The 16,805-nt window shown below is 39.7% G+C and overlaps 1 protein-coding gene across 1 annotated transcript in view; it reads right to left on the reverse strand.

Annotated features, from left to right (window-relative positions):
- LOC147727573 (ovochymase-2-like) overlaps nucleotides 1-16,805 on the reverse strand; it is a 455,363-nt gene that overhangs the window by 76,192 nt on the left and 362,366 nt on the right. The window lies entirely within an intron of this gene.

Genomic DNA, 16,805 nt, shown 5'->3' on the forward strand with positions numbered 1-16,805 from the left:
TATATGTGCATCTATATATATATTTATATATTTATATATATATATATATATATATATTACCTACTGGCGGTCGCCAGTAGGTAGTTATAGTTAGGACCTAGTTTCCATAGGAAATCCTCAACATTCTATTTGGAATAACTTTGGCCCTGGTGGATGAGTCTTTGCGTATTTCTCAAAGAAGATGGCTCGGTCCGCTGCGCTCCTTCCCTGAAAGTTTGGGGGGGGATTGGTCAAGTGGGGGCTGAGATATAAGGGGGGTCCCAAAACGTGTTTTCTCCATGTTATTTTCCATAGGACCTTTAGACTCGGCTACAGGTCGAACGGCTGAATGGATTTATAAGAAATTTGCCGAAACTGTAGAGTCTTGTTCGCAGATTATGCTTTTTTTGGAATGGTGTAAATCCGTTCAGTAGTTGTTGAGAAAATTAAAGTTAAAGTCAATTATATATCTATAGGCGCGCACACCCAAGCGGCTGCGCGTGAGCGGAATTTTTTTTTGCTGCGTGACGTCTGTTAACGTTCGATTCGAAGGAAATCAGGAAGTTTTGTCCGCCATTTTGTCACTGCGAGTAAATATATTGTTCATTTCAAAGCGTTGAAACATGGAAAGGGGAGAAGGTAGAGATTGTCTTGCTGCGTAGGTTTTCTCGGGGTGTGCAGTAAGACCCTTGAACGCGAAAAGATATATTTTTTTTCGGGAAAAAAATAACGGGGTGCGCGCACCCGGTCGCGCACACCTATTCACAAGAGTGTGAAAATGGAGATAAATCAGAAGTTTAAGTGCTTAGATATAAGGTGGCTCTGAAAAGAGCCCTTGTGTTAATTGAGTGTTTTCTGCATTTATAAGTAAGTACCGATGCAGAGCCTGATGTTGCAGAGGAAGATTATGTTTCCCTCATTCGTGAAATGAACACCGTCTCTCCTATAGACGTCTTGCATGTGGTATCGCAAGTTGTTGTGGTAAATAGAACCCATGCTATAATCTCTGAGGAACGCAGAAACAGATTTATTTACATGTCTCCTTGCTTTCTCAAATTGTGCACAATGTTGATTGGACCAATTCCATTTCTGTCTTTGGCATATATTGGAATATACCCAGGCAGATCGAGGAAAAAGTGTCATCAATTGTCGAAAGGTGTCTTTTAGAAGCATTTCCAGACCTACCCCAGTGATTGTGCCTAGATCGTTCCCACCACAGTGCACAATTATAAGGTCTGGTTCTGGGAGATGCATAAAAGTTTTCACCAATGGAATCAATTGGTGACATTTCAATCCTCTTTTGGAAATCCATGTTATGTGTACATTTGGTAAGCTGAGGTTGCAAATTCGTCTGCTTACTGCATATTTTTCACTCCAGTGAATATAACTGTGTCCTATTAGCCAGACCTTCATTTTCAAGGGATTTGTAGTCGTCCTCCGATCGGTTGTGGAAGTGGAATGGTAGTTAGAAGTTGAAATTCTAAATAAAGAAAAAGGAAGAGGCTGGGTGTGGTTTAAAAAAAAAATTATTGGTTGATTGTAACAAGTGGAGATTGAACAGTACGTTCCATGTTAATGTTTATGTTAAACGAAAAGTACTATTGGGTGTGAAAAAACAAGATATGTAACAGAGCTGTGTATTGGCAGGAGTTTCTGGAGGGAAAATAGTGTTCTTAGTTTGTTGTAGAACGTTAAGACATGAACTTTTGACCTGTGCCTTCAGCAAGGTGCAGAATGAGGTGTAACCATGGAAACAGCCGGAGATGGCAGTTGGTGATGGGTTCACTCTTTGGTGCCTCTGCATCTGAGTCTGTTCTCTGGTGGCTGGCGGAGAACTGTTTGTTATTGTGGAGATGAAAGGGTGATAAGGAGAGAAATACGACAAAGCGTCTGGCCTGTAGAAGCGTGGGAGCAGTGATTAACTCTGAGTAAAGCGGAACTGTGTCGGTGCTTAGTAACAGTAAAAAAAAAATGTTAACAGTGGTATAACTGTCTTTACGGTGCGCGACCTACTAAGAAAGAGTTCACGGGCCGTAATTGGCTTGGAGGTTCTAGTATCAGTAAGTGAGGTCGAGAAAAGAAAACATTCAGGACTTTATTTAAGAAGGCCTTGCGCCACCGGTGCGTTACTTTTTCCCATTTTAAAAAATGAGGCCCCGGCGGCGGAAGGTCTTTATAAATAAGGTCTTCAGTGTCTACAGTTAAGGTTATGTGGAACCCATGAATAGTTTTTCAAAATGAAATCATTTCAGTTGAGATTATGGATTAAAAGAGAAACCGTGAATATTTGAAATGTTTATTTAGAAATGTACTGTTTTAAAGGCAAATCATTATGTAATACGAGTACAGAAATTGCAAAAAACACAGTAATTGGTATTGTCAGTAGTACATGGAATACAAACGCTATAGTTGAAGAAAAATGAATATAGTTGGAAAAAAACATTGTACACTCTTATAAGGAAGTATATTATATTTTAATAAATGGAAGAAGGTCTCTGGCCTTTCAGTTTAGGAACGATATATGAAAATGCAAGTGGTTATACATCATTACTTTATGAATCAGCTGTCAAACAACACGAAATCATAATGTCCATTGTTAGTAAAGCAAATAGGTCTGTTCTTCAAAAGAAAATATGGAAAAGAACGTGAAGAATATAGAAAACCAAAAGGAAATGAGGACGTCAATGGCTTGTATAAGAGTTATTGAAGCATTGTTTAGGCAAAATAGGTAGCTTCTGCTTGTAACAGGAAATCAGTTTTATCATTTGAAAGTATGTCAGCTATCCAATGGAAAAGTGTAAAGCAGTACTGATGATCTGTTATAATCGGAGCCTCTTTTACCATCAGAGTGCAGGTCGGTGGGTTTTCGATGTAGCTCGCTGTTAGGAAAGAGTTAACCGTCCATTGTGTAGGCAAAGTATGCAGCAAGTGCCTCTAACATGAAATCATTGTTATCATCTGAGAACATGTCAGCCATCCAATTGAGAAGATGAAAGGAGCATTCATGATCTGTCATTATTGGAGCGTCTTTTACCATCATAGGGCAGCTCGGTGGGTTTTCGATGTGGCTCTCTGTTAGGAAATCTTGCGCCGCTGCGAAAATATTCCAATGACCCAGAACTCCTTGTATCGCTGCAAAGGCCATAAACCCTCCGTTGTAACAAAGCTGTTCATGATCAAGTAACGGATTCATGAGGTGATTGTAATTCGGTTCAGGAGGTACCAAATTGCAGAGACATAAATCCAGGGCCCACGTGAAATCACAGCTCAGGCAATGAAATACAGGCTGCACACAGGTGAAATACGAATATCGAAATGATAATCGATATGAAGTATTCAAAGTTGAGAGTGGTAAGGTGCCGTAGTACAGAAGCATTCTCTGTCGAAATAGTTCTAAGTGGTCCGGCTCGTTTGCGAAGGCAGGAGGGACATCCATTTTGAATTTCCCAAGATGGTAAAGGAAACGGCGCAGCACCGCTGGTTGTATAGCAACTCCACAGAATTAGGTCGCCGGCTATGCAGTGGAGAGGAGCAGAATGACTTGATACATTTTCTAGGAGTCTAGTCACTTATATTTTGCTTAGTGGTTATCAAAAAAGTAGCTTTTTTTGAACTGGAGGATGCGTTAAAAAATAAGGGAGTGATTTGAGGGAGTTGTAAAGCAAGGTCAATTTTTTTTTACATCAATGATGTTTTCTGTGAATGTTAGCTTAGTGAAAGATATGTGTGTGAGCAGATGCAACGTTCAGTTTTAAATGTGACAATGGCGGTCTTGTTCATGTCTTCCGATTCAAGGTCGGTATTCGCTGCCAAATATAAAGATCAAGAAACGCATGCGTGGGGTACATAGTCTGCATTCTTAAAGGAAAGCAAATGAAGGGTTATTTTTACCGCGTTAGCATTGTCGTTTAAAAAGTTATAGTGATTTCTATTATATGTTAAGAAAGTGTCACTGATGAAGACTGAAAATAAATCCTTATAAATGATAGGGACTGGTGTATTTTAGAAAAGGTGTGTAACATTACATGAATTGTGGAAAAAAAATAATGTATTTGAAAGTGTATGGTTTGAAAATGAAAAGTAGAGGTTTATAGTTCACGTTTTGAAAGCAGTTGTAGAGGGTCAGATGAAAGTGTATGGTTTGAAAATGAAAAGTAGAGGTTTATAGTTCACGTTTTGAAAGCAGTTCTAGAGGGTCAGATGCATGATAGATTTATAAAAAATAGAACATGTTTTTAAATAGTATTATGAAAAAAACATGTGCCTTTATGTACTATTTACATTATCTGCCTGTTGCGTATTCTTTGAGTTTTAGAAATCCTGTGTCTTATAAGTTTTCTAGGGGCGGTTTGAGGTTCATGGTGGGTTTGGGCAGGGAGGGTAGGTTGGGGGTTTGTAATAGGGGGTCCGGGTGGGGTGGAGTGCGGAGTTTAGTGAAAAGTGAGGGGGGCGGGGAGTTACGGTGTTTGGTAATGGAGCAGAGTCAGAGGACGCCACATTTGTGTTAGGGGGTGCCACGGAAATATGTATTTATTCTCAGAGGTTTATTATATTAAGGATATATATCAACATGGTGGCTCTTGTCGTTTTGTGGTTCTGTGCATGTTTATAATGCTGGCCCTGTAGTTTTTGTTTATGGACCTTATTACGACACACAGGGGAGCTACGTTGCACAGTTGGAGATCAGAGACTTAGGAAATAAAACTTTATAATTGTAAGGGCTCTAAGCGATAGAAATCGCCCGTTGTCGGTGTAAAAAATATCACCGCTATTGGTGGTATTTTCTACGGTGTTAGTGCTCGAAGGAGAATAGTAACATATATGTGAAAGCAAATTGTGTAACAGGCTCAGCATTTCACATTATCGCGTGAAAACAAAAGTTGCTTTTACATAGCAATAAGTCTCTTATAATTAAGGGACGGAGTGTATATAGTGCTATTTAGTACTCTGCTATGTGATTGATGTCGAATATTTCATAAGAGGAGGCTTTAAAAGTTTTTCGATAAACTAGTTTTCTAGGGAAGTGGGTGGAGTGTTCCGTGTAAATTGCAGAATAGAAACTAGTAAGAACCAATTGGAAGTGTTGTTTTAAAGTCACATGACTGCACATGCGTGTCTCGACGCCTGTACGCGATAGGTGGGTGCGCGCACCCAGTCGCGCACTGAAAGAAAGCAGCGAGAAAATATCAGCTAATATGCTCTTGAAGCTTGTTTTGGTACAAAGAGTTAGTTCTGAAAAGAACTTTTTTTTTTTTTTTTTTTTTTTTGGAAACAAGTGTTATGATGCTTTTGATTTCTTAAAGTTGCTACGACATTTTTCAGTATGTTATACTATCCAAATAAAGTGAAGAAATGTAACTTTTCTTGGAGCATTTATGACTCTCAATTTTGTGTTTAATTAGAGTAAAGCTTTGCTCTCCGTATACAAGAAGTTCTCCACAGTTGTTGCATTTTATGTGCACGTTCGCCAGACATGGTTTCAAGTCCATTTCAGCACTCGATGGAGATACAGGTCGTCCACCGGAAGATGTGCTGATTACTTCTGATGGTAATAGCGTGGCCTCCGTTTTTCTTGTCAAAGGTGGTCGCTCATTTTCTTCAGATTCGGAAGATGAATGCGGAATGGTAACCATTGTACCGAAGTCTTCGGGAAGATGTTCGACGTTGTTGTCTCTTGAGAGTAGAAAAGAAAGTGATGGAAGTGGGTGGAGTGCTGCGTGTAAATTCCAGAATAGAAACTACCAAGAACCAATTAGAAGTTTCGTTTAGAAGTCACATGACTTCACATGGAAGTGTCAGGTCCTGTACGCGATAGGAGGGTGCGCGCACCCGGTCTCGCACTAAAATAAAGCGGCGAAAAAACATCTTATAATATGCTCTTGGAGCATGTTTTGGTGGAAAGAGTTAGTTCTGAAAAGAACTTTTTTTTTTTTTTTTTTGGAAACAAGTGTTTTGATGCTTTTGATTTCTTAAAGTTGCTACGACATTTTTCAGTATGTCATACTATCCAAATAAAGTGAAGAAATTTAACTTTTCTTGGAGCATTTATGACTCTCAATTGTGTGTTTAATTAGAGTAAAGCTTTGCTCTCCGTATACAAGAAGTTCTCCACAGTTTGTGCATTTCATGTGCACGTTCGCCAGATATGGTCTCAAGTCCATCTCAGCACTCGATGGAGATACAGGTCGTCCACCGGAAGATGTGCTGATTACTTCTGATGGTAATAGCGTGGCCTCCGTTTTTCTTGTCAAAGGTGGTCGCTCATTTCCTTCAGATTCGGAAGATGAATGCGGAACGGTAGCCATTGTACCGAAGTCTTCTGGAAGATGTTCGACGTTGTTCTCTCTTGAGAGTAGAAAAGAAAGTGATGGAAGTGGGTGGAGTGCTGCGGGTAAATTCCATAATAGAAACTACCAAGAACCAATTAGAAGTGTTGTTTAGAAGTCACATGACTTCACATGCAAGTGTCAGGTCCTGTACGCGATAGGAGGGTGCGCGCACCCGGTCTCGCACTAAAATAAAGCGGCGAAAAAATATCTCATAATATGCTCTTGGAGCACGTTTTGGTAGAAAGAGTTAGTTCCGAAAAGAACTTTTTTTATTTTTTTTTATTTTGGGAAAGAAGTGTTATGATGCTTTCGATTTCTTAAAGTTGCTACTACATTTTTCAGTATGTAATAGTTTGAAAATGAAGTGAAGAAATTTATCTTTTCTTGGGGCATTTGTGACTTTCAATTTTGAGTTTAATAAGAACGAGGCTCTGCTCTCCATACAAAAGAATTTCTCCACACTCGTTGCATTTCATATGCACCTTCGCAAGATATGGTCTCAAGTCCATCTCAGCACTCGATGGAGATACAGGTCGTACACCAGAAGATGTGCTGGCCACCTCTGATGGTAATAGCGTGGCCAGGGCTCTTGTCGATGCTTTTGCATAATGCTCAGGATGCCTTTGTTTAACATGCCGCTGCATGGTGTGTATAGAAAAGGAATATTTTTTATTTGGATTTCCCCTTGAGAGCTCCGAATTGCATATCGTGCAGGTTACTGTTGGCGCATTCACTTTCTTTTGATCTTCAGGATAAGTAAAAAATTGCCAAATGAAAGATTCCTTTTTTCTTCTTAACGGGGGTCGCTCATTTCCTTCAGATTCGGAAGATGAATGCGGAAGGGCAGCCATTTCAGCAAAGTCTTCCGGAAGATGCTCGACGTTGTTGTCTCTTGAGAGTAGAAAAGATTGTGAGGAAAGTGGGTGGAGTGCTTCGTGTAAATTCCAGAACAGAAACTACTAAGAACCAATTGGAAGTCTTGTTTTCAAGTCACATGACTTTACATGCGCTTCTCAGGACGTGTAGGCGGTGACACTATCTAGTTACGAACGTGATTACATACTTAGGAACTAGCATTCAAAAAAACGATGAAATTCACTGAAAAAACCATAGGTTTTACACACGTTATAGTTAGGAAGTAGCATTTGAAAAACCTATGAAATTCACTGAAAAAACCATAGGTTTGACACCAGTTATAGTTAGCTGGAAATTTTACTGACATAAAACCAATGAAATTCCACGTTATAGTTAGTTGGACTCACTATAACTTGCGCGTGTAATGCACTGCTGATGACATTACATATTACATCACTCATGACATGGTCAGTGACATCACTCATGACATCACTGATGACAGACCTCCTTTAAGTGTAATGTAACCCTTAAAACACATATTGGAAAATAGAAATTAACATTTTCAAAAACATGGAGATACCCATACCAGTTACAACAACCAATTCAGTAATTCCACCATCTATATACACATTCTCTCATTCACCAACAGTTCTATATAGTCACTCATACATATACTCACTCATCATATGTAGTGATACACCTATACATCCTGTTACACACCGACAATCATCCAAAAGTTACTCACACACATACTCACTCATGCAAATAAACTATTGAACATCCATTTATTTGCATATAAAACTATACACACACTACCACGTTACTTCTAAAGAAACTTATACATACTTACTCTCTTAAACAATCACTTATAGAAACACATACTTATTTAAACAGGAACTCTTTCTATCTCTTAGTCTCACATATACTGACTTATATATATCAATACTCACATATACTAAATTAAAACATATCTCGTTACTGATAAAGACACTAGTGAGGCAGGCATTCACTCACTAACACACACATATACACACTCAACCACCCATACAGTCCTGCACATATGGTGTCTTCTAAACACATACAAAGAGAGAGTTAGTCATTCATGCATCTATGTGATTAGTAATACCCCCACAAAACCATACAAACACTCATACTGATACTAAAAAAACATCTAAGAACCCAAATACCTACACATGTAGGTACTCATCAACCCATGCAGCCACTTATTCACAAAGTGAAACACTGATACATATATTTAAATATTTAAACATTACTCGCTAATATATGTATTCACTAAGGTACACTTAATAAGCCAGTTATCCAATCATTTCTTTTTGAAAAAAACATTCATTAAGACAATAATTTAAACATTTATTCTTCCCTCGACCTTTACATATACATATATAAAACATATTTATTTTTTAGAAAGACACACATTCACTGGATGGTGTCATAAGTGATGTCACTGACCATGTCATGAGTGATGTAATATGTAATGTCATCAGCAGTGCATTACACGCGCAAGTTATAGTGAGTCCAACTAACTATAACGTGGAATTTCATTGGTTTTATGTCAGTAAAATTTCCAGCTAACTATAACTGGTGTCAAACCTATGGTTTTTTCAGTGAATATATATATATATATGATTTTTATAGTATCAAATAAAAAAATAATCCACAAAATGTAATATAACATAAAATATATACTTTGCAATATTTGTGTTACGTTATATATATATATATATGCAATAAACACACACATGCATATATGTGTGTGTGTTTATATAAGTATATATTTTTTATATAGTATTAAAAAAAATTACATTTATTTAACTCACATTATATTAATGTTATATATTACAATGTTTAAGATTTACTAGGTTAAACTATATATATATATATATATATATATATATATATATATATATATATATATATATATATATGAAATCCAACGCGTTGCCGGCGGCAGCCGTCAGCCAGCATACAAGTTCACAGACTCCTTAAATAATCACCGCAAGCCAGGCTTCATTGCGAAAAGATTTATTTCCGACAAATGGTGAAGGTGGCGCCAGTCATCAGACGAGTTTCGGACTTACGTCCTTGCTCACTGATGAGCGAGTGAAGTGGAGGTCACATATATATACAAAGTAAGTGCACATTTGAATTTCGCGCCTAAACCAAAAAACTAAACATCAATGGTGGACTCACATAGAAAGTCACATACCAAACCCAGTATACGGGCGCCATTTTGTAGTGGTGTAAGGTGGAATACAAATGTGTACCCTAACCATCCCACAATTAAATCCATTTTGTTGCATCAAGTTAAATCAAATTGAAACGCATCACATAGTAAAACATAATGCCACGTTTTACAATAAACGTTATTCTACACCGAATAATCAAGCATAAATATAACGTTTGAAACATTGTACATATGCATGCAAATATAGTCGAGGTAAATTTTAGTAATGTTTACATGATATACCGATTAAATGCACAAATGCAAAGCACACTAGTGTTTCATATTTCATTGTGATGTGAACACAAAAAAAATGGAAATAAGTTCATTTTCATGTTATTACTCGACTTGATGCAATCTGTATATAAAGCGAAATGTTATTACATGTCGTTTTACGGTGAGTGGGCAAATGTCCGTACAAATACGTTTGGCAACACAAAGCAAAATTTCTTTACATTTCTCCATAGAAAACCAATTGGGTAGAATATTAGGGGAATTTCAGAACAAAGAATATAAATAATCATCGTTCGGGTTATGATTCCATAGTTATACTGCACCCCATGGTACCTAGTATGGAATGTTATTAAAGATAACTCAAACCTGATTATATCCTGTGGGGTAGTTGTGGTGGTATGGCCAAGGGTATGTAAATTTGCCAACCATCTCATCCCACAATGATCTACCGATCATGATATTGCCAAGAGAGAAGCCCAACTCAACAGGATGAGACAAGTGGATGGTTAAGTATAAATAATTGGACACTCCAAATAAAGAGCGCAGGCTTAAAAACGGAACTTCTCATATAAATACCATGAGAACCGTAAAACTATGGTGTAAAAAGATAATAAAGTGCTAAAGTGTGGATATGTGATATATGTGCTTCAAAGAGATCTGTATGCCCAAGTTACTTCTTTTAACTTTTTACATTCTGAATCTTATTGTAATTAGGCTAAGCTAGGCAATACTGTGACATCTGACAAAAAAGAGAGAAGAGGAATCATGTAGACAAATCCATTTAAAAACCATACAATCTAGTTATACTTATTGATAGGTATCCACCTATCATACAGAATTCCAATTTACCATATTAATTAACGTTTACCGCTTGCATCGAAGCCATAGATCAGATGCATGCCAACAGGTAAGCTATACACATAATGGCAACTATAGAAAATTGCGCAGGTCTTCCCCTATGTTCAAACCCCCGGGGTGCTATATATATTAAAATGAAGATATTTTTGTGTTTTCTAATGATTTTAGTGTGCAACAATATTTTTTTTATTTGTTTACTTACAGTTATAACTATAGGGACACAATATTTTTGCATTCAATATTTTTGACACAATGTTTTTGTATCACAATATTGTTGTTTTCTATATTATGTCAGTGATCCATCTAGTTTTGAGCTATATTATCTTGCAGTCCTTCACTGGTGAGGTGAGGTGGGTTGACAACCAAATGAATAATGCCATTCCAAAGAAACCCCAACACTAACAGGGGAAGATTTTCCAAAAAGTCGCACAACGAAGCGCTGTGCTGCGTTGATCGACAGGGAGGGGGCAGGAGAGTGCCATATTTTGAAAGATATGTCTTTCTCCTCCCCTTTCCCTTGCAACGTCTCTAGAAATGCTCAATTCAAGTTAATACAGTCCAACTACATCCACAATGTCTATATTACGTCAATAGGAATAAACAAGAACAACTCAGGCTAAATATCCAAGACGCGGAGGAGATTCTATTTTCATATGGTCTGGAACAGCCAAGGGCTCAATGACTATTGGGAATATGTCATCATGAGTATTGACAAAGTCACAGACAGAAACCTAGCACACTCACCCAACACATGCCTACTAGGCCTTTTCCAAAGCCCAAAAACATAAAATTCACCTGTAAAAGAGGAGATGTAGCTTTGATGTTGGCGAAGCTCTATCTGGCAATGAGTTGGACAAAACCAAAGGGACCTAAAGTGAGTAAATTGAGTAAAGGAAGGCAACATGTAATAAGATGGTCTGAATGTGAAAGTGCATTGTTACACATGGAGACCATAAGGGAAACGAGGAAACCTGACTATTTTAAAGCAGAGGACGGAATAAATAGTGGCTTTGCAGGGGACAAGACAGAAACACGCTGAAGAATAGCGAACTTGAGATATGCGTAATGCAAGCGTTGAGAAGAAGCCCAAATAGAGCATGAAAGGAAAATTAAGAATTGGGTGGGAAAGAACTGCTGACTTCTAACATTTACCACGCTCTGAGAAAGAGTGAAAGAAAGACAATTGGAGAAAGACATATATACTAGTTGCCCAAAGGGACCTTGCGGTGTGTTACATTTGTTTAAAGGTTTTTAGGAAAGCAATGTATATTTATGAAAAACAGAGCATTCAGATGTTACATCTAACTGTGTAAAGGCCACAAATAATTTTAGATACTACATGAACCCATACCATATCAACCCTATTGTATATTTATTTTTGTATTGAAATGAAATCATTAAAAAATGTGTTTAAGAAAATAAATATATGTATGCGCTCAAGTGAATTCATAAAGTGCCTGGACATTAAACCAACATCTATATGGGTTGCTGAGTATTATGTAAATTACATGTGATTTGTGTACACGTAACTCTAGACAACCATCATGTAATGCAGCTCCTTCAGCATAGCAACTGTGGATGGCCATTGAGAACCAGTGCCTGCAGCAGTGCCCGGCACAAAAGGACGCTTCACTGGTCCTTTGCCAATCAACCCTGACAATTGATTCTTTCCGTCTATGGTTCGATCCGGCTTCCTGCCCGGCGGCACATTTACTAACTACACCGGCCTGTAGCTGGCTATGGCCCGGACCCCTGGAGCTTGCAGCTCGTAAAACAGATCTTCAATTCCAGGATCTCATGAACATCTCCAGTGATTGGATCTTCTGCTGCCCAAGTGCATTCTAACGCCTGGCTCTCTGTCTCACTTACACAGGAGCACAATTGATTCAAAACCTGTGTCTGACTTACCCTGCTGGACAAACTATTGTTCCCTCCCCTACTGGACCCCTTTGGCCACTTCACTTGATCCCGCTTTCAGTACTCTGCACTACTTTGAAACCAAGTGACCTTTTGTCCTGATAATGACCTGAAATTGATCAGGTTGAAACACCGTCGACTACCCAGCACAGACATTTGGCGCTGTTGTAGTCAATTTATTTTACCTATTTGACAAATACTGATCTTGTATATATTTTGTATTATTGTATTATTGACCACGGTATTATTTCCTATTGCGCCGTTCACGCTGTGTCCTTCAAACTAGTGTCATTTGCACGTTCAGTGCACACTTGTATGGTATGGTCACTGTTTATTTAATTATATGGTAGTGCTGATATAACTACTTATATAAAAAACCTTGTTCCTTTCACCAATCCTGTTGTGGTCTCCCTTTGTTCCCTCCCTTGAGATATATGCAATTATCCTGAATTGCCTTTTTTGAATGATTTCCGGTTGAAATATTATTGTTGTTTTTAATACAAACTTCACCCTGTCTCACCTGGGTTAACGGACTTTACGCCTATACCATCACCGTATCATGAAAGTCAGCAAGGTCAATATTTGAAGGGTATATGTCAATGAGTGCCAGCTTGACCCCCACAACATCACCATTGTTAGAGCATATACCCTTGGTGGTGGTCTCCCAAACTTTTTGCCTTCACTCCTATTTTTGCTAAACTCCATTTTTTCTGGCTTTAGGACTCTGAATGTTAAAATGCATTGTTACACAAACATGATAAAAATGGCCTACACCTGATTGCCACATTTAATTTACTTGTAAATCCCTAGTATATGGTATTACATGTACCTAGGGCCTGCATCACTGACTGTGCCACCCACTCCAATAACCCTTTAACACATGTCTCATTCCTGCCACTGCAGCCTGTAGTGAAGTTTTAAACTGACATTTTAACCTGGCAAAATAAACCCTTTTCAAGGCATAATCCTCCCTTATTAATACTTATAAGTCATTGCTAAGGTACTTCCTAACAGTTCCCAGGGCAGGGTACATTGTATTTAAAAACTAGGACATGTGTACTTAATTTTTACATTTGGTGGCAGGGAAAAATTCCTGAAGTCGTTTTTCACTGTATTAAGGCCAATCCCCCCCCCTCCCATGACTAACACTAGGTTAGAATATTACATTTAATAAGACCTAACAATGGATTCGTAGCAGATAGGGATATGTTGTTCAGACACAAATGAACTGTAATTTAATATCCTGTCTAATCGTAAAGTCGGATTTTAAATCACAATTCTGAAAATGCCACTTTTAGAAAGGTAAAAGACACACAATTGATGGATGGAATGCAGAACAAATCAAAACATTCACCCCCAGTCAAGAGATCTGGGTTAAACCCATCATTCTTTTGCTCACCATGCCACCCCAGTTTAGACCTGGCCATTTGCAAATCAGTCTTGACCCTGTGCCTCATGGAAACAGTCCAGCCCGAACTGCCAAGCCTGGTCCTCCCTGGACCGGAAACAAGCATCCTAGGACCGGTTTCGGGGTTTCACCCCCCCTTCAGCCAGAATAGCTAGATTCCAGTGTCACCCTGAGCCCAGAGGTGGCACTTTTTTGTTCTAACCATTTGTGCCTTCATCCAGTATCCTGGGTCATATGACTGTGAATGGCTCTGCTGTTGGAGTTTGTGTATTGGTCCCAGACAGTGGACTAGCTGTGGGTGGCATGGGTCATTCTGCCAGGATGGCAGGGGCAGTGCTGTACCATGCTCTACTTACACTTCAATCACACACAAAGGAACCTGACACCAGGGGGCATATGTACAAGCCCTTATGGCCACCACAGCGTCATTTATATCGACGTTGTGGTGGTGATGGGGGCTGCGCCTTATTTACAAGGTAGCGTTAAGCCACGTTAAGGCCACCTTTCACGCTATGGTTAGCGTTAAAGGAGTGGGCAGTGGGTATTGCAGTGGGAGTTTCACCGCAACACCCATTCATTTTGATGGTGCCCCCTATGTACAAGGCTGGTGCACATAGGAGTCAGCAACAAAAATAAGACCAGGTAAAACCTGGTCTTAAGTTGGCGAAACAAGAAGAAATGCATTATTTCTCCTTGTGTTTGATTTTTCCGTGTGTGCTGCCTTGTGCAGGACACATGGAAAAAGCAAAATGCCATGGTTTGTTTATGCACAGGAAGGTCCCTTCCTGTACATAAACAGTCCTTTAAAAAAATGCCATTTTCTGACTTCAATGTGTCCTCCATGAAGCAGCACACATGACAGTGACAGAATTGCATTTTAGGATTGTTTATGTGTAGAAAGGGACAGCTTCTTACACATAAACAACCCTCCCCTGCACGCAGACACCGTTGCACTATGGTGCAAGGGTGCTTGCGTTGGCACTAAGTTGCTAAACGTAGCGCCATTGCAGGGGGAAACGCAAGGCGGCCCCACTTATCTTGTAAATGTGGTGCAGCCTTGTGTTTCAGAAGTGGCGGAGAGAGGCGTTAAGCCAAGAAGGCTAACGCCTCCCTCTGCCACTTCCTTGTACATATCCCCCAGGTTTCTGTCAACTTAGACAGTTTGGAGCCTTGACAGGGAAGGGAAGAACTTTCCAGAACCAGAGGTGGCCCCCACTCATAGAGGCTGCCACCTGGCTTAAATATTTGACCCCCAGAACCACTTTTCACTGCACTCCTGGAACTGTAGAAGATTCAGAAGAAGACCTACCCTGCTGCTGGAAGGACTACCCTCACGCCCTGCTGCTGCTGAAAGGCCTGCCCTGCTGCCCTGCTGTCTGAAGAAGGAGAACTGGGCATCCTCCCTGAACCCATGTCCACCAGAGTTACTCCAAGAGCTAGTTGTCTGGCTTCTTGTGAGAGCATAGGGACCTAACAAGCTCCAGAGGCCTTGAATCCTGGTGCTAGCCTCTGCTAAAAAGAGTCCTGAACACCCAGGTGGTTCCCCCCAGGTCCCGGACCCTTAGTATGGTGCTAAATATCCTCATCTTACTAGAATCTCAAACCTGGGACTTAGAAAACTTTTCACCAAAACTGCTCTGAGTATCAACAGAATTCTGGGATCTACATGCCAGCCGATCAGCTTAGGTACTTTGCTAGTCGGTCTGACTTTCCTGTAGCTCCCGCTAAGCATCATCACATCCTCTTCAGCTGAACCTCCTGGCAGCAGTATAGAGCCTTGATGAGCTCTCTTTGGCACTAGCCTGCAGCCTCATCCCGCTGGGTGAATCCGAGCTCCAGAAAAACGTCTAAGTCTGAAGGTAGAAATCTTCATCAGGCTCGAATAGGACCAGCATCCCATCGATGACTACAACCTCCTCTGCCTGAAAGTCCAGATTTTCCCACTCTGAGCTTTTTCTTACGTCCATCAACAGCTCTACTGAGGCCTCGTCCAGCTGCTCCCCGTCGTTGACGATGTGTCCTTGACCAGAACCTGTTGCCTTGGCCTTCTGAGACACTACCTTCTCTGGAACTTTTTCTGAAATTTCTTCTAAGTCCGAATGTAAGCCGAAACTTAACTCAATTTACCCCTTGGATCTGACCCACGCTCCATCACGTTAGCCTTAACTTTTGACTGTGCCCGGTCTCATGCGACCAGTTACCTGAGATTGGCGCTTTAGTCTTCTAGGTGCTATTTTTTACCAAAAAACTCTAAAAATTCATAACTCTAGTTATACTAATTGGATTTAATTTGTTTTGGTGTCATTTTATTTATTAAAATGTACTCTATTTACAAATTACCTCTATGCTAAGCCTGACCTCTTTCAGCCAAGCTATCGGATGGTTAAGCACATGTCAATGTAGTGACTTTTTGTAGTTCACCCAGACAAGGATTGTGTTTCAGTGGGGCTTCCACCCCTCTCAACTAATAATCCAAATTATTACAACTATTAATTATAACGTAGAGCCAATCTAGGTCCGATGGCAAATGTAAATGTTGACAACTGGGCTTGTGGTGTTGTGTAGTTTCTATATTACCCATGCAGGACCTGCACATTTGGATAACAGACTGTAGGATTGGTGGCAGACTAACTCTGAGCACCCCCACCGATATGTTACCCTGTTTGCATTAGCTAGCTCACAGTGGCACTAGAATCTACTCATATCGGGGAGAGACTAGTTTCTGGGAACCTTAGATCATGACAACCCATGAAAACCCTGATCCCTCAGAATCTTGGAAACAATATACTACTTTTCGCTCAGTCCCTCATGCTCACGTATTCGGTCTCAGAGAGTTACACAGAAGAAACAGTTGGGCGTGTTACAATAAGAATTTATTGCACAGTTGTTCTTCTAGTGTAAAATAGATGTGCTGCAACAACCGTTAGACAGTAGCAGAGATATATGATTAGCAGTATAGTGAATATAAAAGAATAGTACAGTT

Source organism: Lissotriton vulgaris, chromosome 3_1, assembly GCF_964263255.1.
Source record: "Lissotriton vulgaris chromosome 3_1, aLisVul1.2, whole genome shotgun sequence".
In the NCBI taxonomy this organism is placed as follows: domain Eukaryota; kingdom Metazoa; phylum Chordata; class Amphibia; order Caudata; family Salamandridae; genus Lissotriton; species Lissotriton vulgaris.